The sequence below is a fragment of the Pristiophorus japonicus genome, chromosome 9 (genome assembly GCF_044704955.1).
Source record: "Pristiophorus japonicus isolate sPriJap1 chromosome 9, sPriJap1.hap1, whole genome shotgun sequence".
Classification (NCBI taxonomy): domain Eukaryota; kingdom Metazoa; phylum Chordata; class Chondrichthyes; family Pristiophoridae; genus Pristiophorus; species Pristiophorus japonicus.
The window spans coordinates 83,592,190-83,600,915 of NC_091985.1; positions in this window are offsets into that span (position 1 = coordinate 83,592,190).

The following is an 8,726-nucleotide window of genomic DNA, read 5'->3' on the forward strand; positions in this document are numbered from 1 at the left end:
TGGTCACCTAACTGGTTCATTTAAACTATGTAACTTCCCCTGACCTCACAAGCTGCGGTGGATTCAGCACTGCAGGTGGTTGGATCTTGGCAGTTATGATGGGATCAAAATTCCGTGGATTTTTGAGGCCATTGTAATCACGTTAATTTCAATGTTTAGAGAGTTGTGACTCTCCCCTCCATGCTCTTTGACATTTGCATTTTAACTACTCGGAGGGGAGCCCTGTGAGTAACCATGTATACTCTCCTTGGTAGAAAGCTTTCTCCTTGGTAGAAAAATTGGAGTTGCAGCCATGGAGGAATCAGTCACTGCAGACAGGGTACTACCAGATTGGAACCCAGTCTAAATCCAACCTTGTGAGGAAATATGAGCATTTAGTGCTGCTCTTAGGAGTTTAATGGAAAGTTTTGTTTAAGGCCTTGTAGAGTTAATTAATGATGAACTTTTAATGATTTTCAAGTGTCACTACAGCAATGGCAAGTATATAGAAGTGGAGCAGGAGGAGGGAGAGGTTCTACTTTCTTTCATCTCCACCTATCCAGTGTGGCTGCTATAGAGCAATATTCATGACGTATCTTTATGCTCTATTTTAAATTATGCAACTTCTTCACAACCTCCCTCATGTCCTTCAATCATTGACACCAAGTTCACTCGTTTAGTGTCATTCTGTCTTGCTTTTTGCCTCCTTTACTTATTTGGGAACAGAGTTTACTATGTCCAGGTCCTAGTCAGTAAAATGAGCTTTTATCATTTTACTCAGCCACATTCTTCCAAAAATGGAATTCTACCATTGACTGAAGGGATTTATTTGACATTTGCGCACGGTAAGTAGTTTGCGACTTGCTTGAGAAGCAGTTTTACTGTGATTGGCTGCTATTCTTCATTACTGCAGGTAAAATTGTATTCTCAGGAATGGTACATTTCCTAACCATGAAATCTTACAATTTCATTCACAGGTAGTAAATCACAGAAACAAAATGCACGCTTCGCTTGAACTGAGGGAAACATGTTTATATAACACTGCAGTTCATAAAAAGGTTGCATCGGGAAGTTATTGGATGTGGGGGAGCGAGACGCATGCTAACGGCACATGCATTACACAGGAATAAATGATTACCCAGCGGGTGTATGGTCGTTATTCGAACATTCTTTAAATGACATTGATAGTCAGTTCCTATTGCTTTTTGGTGGTTGTATTATATACTCAATTACTCAGCTTACAAGAGTTACATAATTACACCGTTGACTTCTTTGAACTTCATGTAACATCCTTTATTTTCCTTGTCCGGGACATTTTGGCTATAGGATTTTATGTACTTCAGCAAAAATTGTAACAAGGTGGTAATTGGCAACTTTGACAGGAACGAAAAATTGCTGGTAGCGGATTGTGTGCCCATTTTGTACTCTACATTGACTTCAGGGGGCGGTGCATAACGGGCGTCTGATCGACTGCTCCTACTTTTTTGCTCCCATCAAAGTTGAAAATTAGTCTTGAAATTCAAGAGTCGATAGAATACCTTAATATATCATAATTTACTATACATTCAGTTCCTGATTGGTTGTCACATTTTCAATACATTAATCCACACTTTGTAAATACATCACACCTCAGTTGTTGCTACAGATATGAGAACAAAAAAACAATCATTTTCTCATTGCATCTCAATATGCAGGAGACTTGCATGTGGAAATAAGTCTGTTGACAGCAAATCATTTGTGAAATTGTTTTTCAGTTATTGAGGTTAGAATTTAGCATCTGTGGCAGAACGTAACAATACAGATGCAATTTCCAGGAACCTTAATTTCAAAATACATCAAGGGAGTGTTTCAAGGAAACCACTCATCCAGCTTTATGGAAGTCAAATAAAAGTCTCCTTTAGTGACTTAGGCAACTATATAAGGACAGACTTCCCTTAAATGCACGGTCAACCATCAACATGAGACATGTTCACCCACAAAGATGAAATATGTCTTCAATTATACCAATCAGACATATAGTGAGCGACAGGAGTGAGACACCAAGATGCAGAGGGGAGATTTCCTCAGTTTTGTTCCGTGTAACAAAATAATGAACTTGTTTTTTTTAGGAATGGGTTTATGATCTTATTACACATAAGCTCACAGAGCAAATCTTCCTCCCATGTCATTTATAACAATATGGAACATATTTAGCAGTAATGATGAGATAAATGCTCAGTTGTAAAACTGAAATGGATGTTCAGCTATAAAGATGGTACAGATATTCACGTATAAAAATGAGATGTATGGTCAGTTATAATGATATACCAGCAAGACACATAATCAGCTATAACAATGTGACATGTAACAGCTATAAGGATCATAGCTATAAGGAGCTATAAAGAGGCAGGATCAGCTAAGCCCAGTAATATGGTCAACTATAGACCATGATGAGTAATATGGTCGACGATAGCCCAGTGATGAGTAATATGATCAACTATAGACCAGTGATATAAATAATATGGTCAATGATAGCCCAGTGATGAGTAATATAGTTGACTATAAAGAATGGATGCATATTCAGCAACAGTAAGCAGTCATATAGTCAGCTATACTGATGAGATATAGGGGTGTATTCTCTTAGAAACATAGAAACATAGAAAATAGGTGCAGGAGTAGGCCATTCGGCCCTTCTAGCCAACACTGCCATTCAATGAGTTCATGGCTGAACATGCAACTTCAGTACCCCATTCCTGCTTTCTTGCCATACCCCTTGATCCCCCTAGTAGTAAGGACTTCATCTAACTCCTTTTTGAATATATTTAGTGAACTGGCCTTAACAACTTTCTTTGGTAGAGAATTCCACAGATTCACCACTCTCTGGGTGAAGAAGTTTCTCCTCATCTCGGTCCTAAATGGCTTACCCCTTATCCTTAGACTGTGGCCCCTGGTTCTGGACTTCCCCAACATTGGGAAGATTCTTCCTGCATCTAACCTGTCTGAACCCATCAGAATTTTAAATGTTTCTATGAGGTCTTTTGGCTAATTGTTGTGGATTTTAAGGTATGGAAATCAAAATGGTAGCTGGTTATGAAATGTCTGAAGTGAATTTCATGAAAGACAAATTTAATAGCAAGATTAGATGAAAACCACCCATTTATGGTGCACATGTAATGACACTGCTTTCATTCTTCTCAAGCATCTAAGTTGCCAGTTAACTAATCCAATTGGTGAATATTTTGTGGAGTGTATGAAAGAGCCAAAACTTTACAGTTATAGCTTGGCCAATTCGTAAAGCCAATTTGAATGATCTGGACATGGAGCCAACAGTAGATAACATGCTGGAGAAGATCATTTATTCGAGTGCTACATGACAGTCAACTATGACATAAGGCAGACAAAGGACATGATAATATAACAGACAGATGTATTCAGAATCCAACACAGTATGGATCTGATAGGAATTTCTGAAGCAGTTTTGTGACATGAAAAAGTGCACCAAGATCAGACTACAATGCTACTGTGAAATGTCTACAATGACAGACATATAGAAAGAAAGAACTTGCATTTATATAGTGCATTTCACATCAACTTACGATTTTCCAAAGTGCTTTGCAGCCAATGAAATACTTATGAACCGTAGTCATTGTTGTAATGTAGAGAAATACGGCAGGCAATTTGCACATGGAAAGGTTCCACAAAATTGCAATAAATGAAGAGATAATGACCACGAAATTCGATAACACCTGAATACGGGTAAGCGCATCGCGATGCGCAATTAACCAGCGCCCGTTGATCTTATATCGGCAGCGCACCAATTCTGTGCTGCCTGCTCATTCAAATGATTGTAGCGTGCAGCCAGTGCTAACCATTCTGTTCATTGGCTGTACACATCAGCAGGGGGCCCAAAATCATGAGAGGTTAGCACCACTTAAAGCTAGTCTTCACTAATGAAAGCCAGTCTGCACCTCTTAAAAGGGAGGTGCATTGTTGCTGCAGCAGGTGCAGTGAATCATGGATGAAGAAATGCTGACCTGGGAAAGAGTGAATAATGGCACAATTTGACAGAGAGTAGACTCCAAGATATTCCAATGCTGCACTGGAGGTCTTGGTGGAGGAAGTGGTGAGAAGAGATGTGCTCGTTCCACATAGTGGCAGGATGCCCTCCCAACAAGCTCCTAGTAAGCAGTAGGAGCACATAGCCATGGAGGCCAATGACAGAAGTCAAGCTCTGAAGACTTGAATGCAGTGCTGCAAAAAGTTCAATGACCTCATGCAAGTGGTCATGGTCAATGAATTCAGCTTCAATTTCCATATCCTACCATCTGCACCACTAGCCTTACTGTGAAACCCCACTGTGAGTCACACGACTTTACCAAATATCAGGTCTGTCAGCACTGAGCAGACCCGACACACAGCACGACAGGGGAGGCAATTAAAATCATTAGTGGCTTGTTTATCACAATTTCTCAATGTTTCTTTTCTCCAGCTTTTTGGATTAGATAGATCGCTCACCAGTTTCCTGCTGTGCCTAGACCTCATATGTGAAGCTGAAGCAGGAGGTCAGTGGCCAACTGGCCATTGAATCAGCTGATGAGTTGACAGCTTTAAATGTCAAGTCAAAGCTCCCAGCTGTTTGAGATATGTTCTCTTAGCCACTAGCTTCTTTAAGTTGCATTTTCACTACAAATTCTGGATGCTGCAAATCTTTACACTCGGCTCCACCCAGTCTGACCTCATTATCTCTCCCAACATTGACAGATCACTTTGGTCATCTCTACTTCACCGCATCTATTCCATCAGCATGGGTACACTTGAAACTCTTTCACCTTAATCCTCAGAATCCCACTACGATCAGCCCCAACACCAGCATCAACGGGCACACCAGCAGTACCAGGCATACCAGCAGCACCAACAACAACACCAACCTTCTCCACAATCACCTGATGCTGCACAGAACACAGGGCATCAACACCTGACTACATCGCCATGGCCAGATTTACTTCCCTTGATGTTGTACATCCTGGCTGCCACATGATGCGTCAGGGTGGCACCATCCCACAACAACACCATAAAGCATCCCTACAATGCCAAAGCCATTCCTTTCACACTCATCACCATTGCGGGGGTACCATTATATCTCACCATTCACTGCAACTCACTAAGCCACTTCCAAAGGTGCACATAAATCTGTCCAAGAAAACAAGTGTTGAAAATCAAAATTTCAATGTTTGACACCACATTAACAGAAACTTTACATGAACATTGCATAAAACACCCACATGCCTACTTTTGTGTGTTGTTAGTTGGTATGATTGGACTAGGATGGGGGTGTGGGTGAGGGGTGGCTAGTGAGATGGGGAAGTGATAATGTAGATAAAAAGGGATGGGTGAAGGTGCTAGGTAAGTTGGTGTGTGAGTAAGGAGGTGCAGGATTAGGGTAGGGAATGCAGAGTGATGGGCATGTGATGAGAGGCACAGCAGAATGAGGTTTAGTGTGGCTTTGTATTAACGTTTCGTGATCTACTGTAAACATTAAAAGACCTGCACCACTGCAGCCAGATCCTCCTGACCACATTCCTGCTTGTGTCCTCCTCTGCAATGTGCAACAAGGCTGTGTTGATCTCCTGGGAAGGTCTCTTCCACCCATGGGAAGGGAAGAGAATCTCCCTGTGTGCTGTGACTCTCTCCATAAACATTTGAAGGGAGTCATGGGAGAGCCTGGGTGCAGTCGTGCACCTCTGTGCAGTGATAGTCAGTGTTTGCAGCACCTCAATGCTGCAGAGCACTGACAGCACAACTGTCAAATTAAAGTTGGGCATGACCCCTTTAAGGAAATCAGCTGATAATGCATCATCAAATGACATCATCAGACCCGTTTCCTCAAATTGACCGGAAAACGCGCAGGGCGGGCTTAACAAGCCCACTCTCCGCAAATTCATTTCAGAGGCTGGGATGGAGACAGCACTGGGGTCGGGACCCGCCACCGACATTGCCTGCCATGATCCACCGAGGTTGTAATAACGGCCTTAATGTTTAAATGCTGACTGGGACTTTTTTTCCTTTGGCTTAAGCAATCTGAACAGTTGCTTCATTTGATTTCTAGTCTGTATTCCCAGCAGATGGCTATCCTGATCCTTGGCATTCATGTACCATTTTAATATAGATTACACCAAACCCCATTCTGCGACAAAGTGGTTAAAAATTTTGAAATGTGACACAGACATTGCCACCTGCTATGATTAGTAGTGAATTTGGCAGAAGATTCAATAAAATACACAAGTGGTAGAAAGTGATACAAATGCGAACTTAGACATGTGTTGCATTAGTGAACACATTGCATTTTTTTAATACCGTTACAAACAACCACTGTTATACTTAGCAAAATGTAATATATAGATTTATTTTTGTCTGTAGTTATTTTATAATTTTCCATAAAATTTTGGTTTCCAAATAAAACATTTTAATGCTTTTTCATAAACATTTTTTGTGAAAGTTATCTGCTACAGCTGCTCAGCAATGCCATGTTTCTCCGTGTGCACTGCAGAAAGGAACACTCCATGAGGGTGAAAAATATACAATGGCTCAAGTTGAATCTCATCTGATGTACCGTGTGATTTATAACACTTGGCACAAGATTATGGTTGTGGGCTAACTATTGACATTTCCAATTTTTTAAAAAAGATAGGGTTGATTTTTGTTTATTCTACGCTTGAGCACTTTGGAAATACGTTGTTTGTAACTACAAAACACAGTTAAGTGCATTGTTAATGTTAAGCTCTGTTACATCCTAGTTACAACAAAACCCTCAATATAATTCACAATTTGGGAGCGAGCCAAATTGCAGAGTAAAGTGAGATTCCAGCTATGAAAGAGTCTATTCATTTCTACGGGCCAATACTGCAGGCAGATTTGAAACCAATCTGTAGTGATGCTGAGTTTCTGCTATTCACAAACACAGACTTACTATAGCTCAGTGCAGGATGTTGGACTACTAGTTCCCAATCTCAGCTAGGTGCTGACTGGATGTTTTTCCATCTGGGGTTGTGTTAAAAGTCAGAGAGAGTATCACCCTTGCCCAGTGGTACATACCTCCTGACACTCAGCTACAGAGCAACTTTGGCTGAGGCTCGGGAGCAGAGGACTTGAAAACAGCAGAGCCATTAGAGAAGAAGGCACAAAGATGGTAAAATAATAGGACTAAAGGTGAACAAGGCCCCTGGACCTGATGGCTTACATCCTAGGGTCTTAAAAGAAGTGACTGCAGAGATAGTGGATGCATTAGTTGTAATCTACCAAAATTCCTTAGATTCTGCTGCGGTCCCGGCGGATTGGAAAACCGCAAATGTAATGCCTCTATTTAAAAAAGGAGACAGACAAAAAGCAGGAAACTACAGACCAGTTAGCTTAACATCTGTTGTTGGGAAAATGCTGGAGTCCATTATTAAGGAAGCAATAGCAGGACATTTGGAAAAGCATAATTCAACCAAGCAGAGCCAGCATGGTTTTATGTTGGGAAATCATGTTTGACAAATTTGCTGGAGTTTTTTGAGGATGTAGCGAGCAGGGTGAATAAGGGGGGACCAGTGGATGTGGTGTATTTGGATTTCCGGAAGCCATTCGATAAGCTGCCACATAAAAGGTTACTGCATGAGATTAAATTTCACAGGTTTTGGGGTAATATATTAGCATGGATAGAGGATTGGCTAACTAACAGAAAACAGAGAGTCAGGATAAATGCGTCATTTTCCGGTTGGCAAACAGTGACTAGTGGGGTGCTGCAAGGATTGGTGCTGGGGCCTCAACTATTTAAATCCATATTAATGACTTGGATGAAGGGACCGAGTGTAATGTAGTCAAGTTTGCTGATGATACAAAGATGGGTGAGAAAGCACATTGTGAGGAGGACACAAACACTCTGCAAAGGGATATAGACAGGATAAGTGAGTGGGCAAAAATTTGGCAGATTGAGTATAATGTGAGAAAATGTGAGATTATTCACTTTGACAAAAAAATAGAAAAGTAAATTATAATTTAAATGGAGAAAAATTGTAAAGTGCTTCAGTACAGAGAGACCTGGAGGTCCTTGTGCATGAAACACAAGAAGTTAGTATGCAGGTACAGCAATAATCAGGAAGGCAAATAGAATGCTGGCCTTTATTGCAAGAGGGATAGAGTATAAAAGCAGAGAAGTCCTGCTACAACTGTACAGGGTATTGGTGAGGCCACACCTAGAGTACTGCATTCAGTTTTGATGTCCGTATTTAAGGAAGGATATACTTGAATTGGACACTGTTCAGAGAAGGTTCAATAGGTTGATTCTGAAGATGAGGGGGTTGACTTATGATGATAGTCTGAGTAGGTTGGGCCTATACATATAAGAACATAAGAAATAGAAACAGGAGTAGGCCATACAGCCCCTCGAGCCTGCTCCGCCATTCAATAAGATCATGGCTGATCGGATCATGGACTCAGCTCCACTTCCCCACCCGTTCCCCATAACCCCTTATCGTTTAAGAAACTGTCTATTTCTGTCTTAAATTTATTCAATGTCCCAGCTTCCACAGTTCTCTGAGGCAGCGAATTCCACAGATTTACAATTGTCTGAGAAAATAAATTTCTCCTCCTCTCTGTTTTAAATGGGCGGCCCCTTATTTTAAAATCATGCCCCCTAGTTCTAGTCTCCCCCGTCAGTGGAAACATCCTCTCTGCATCCACCTTGTCAAGCCCCCTCATAATCTTATACGTTTCGATAAGATCACATCTCA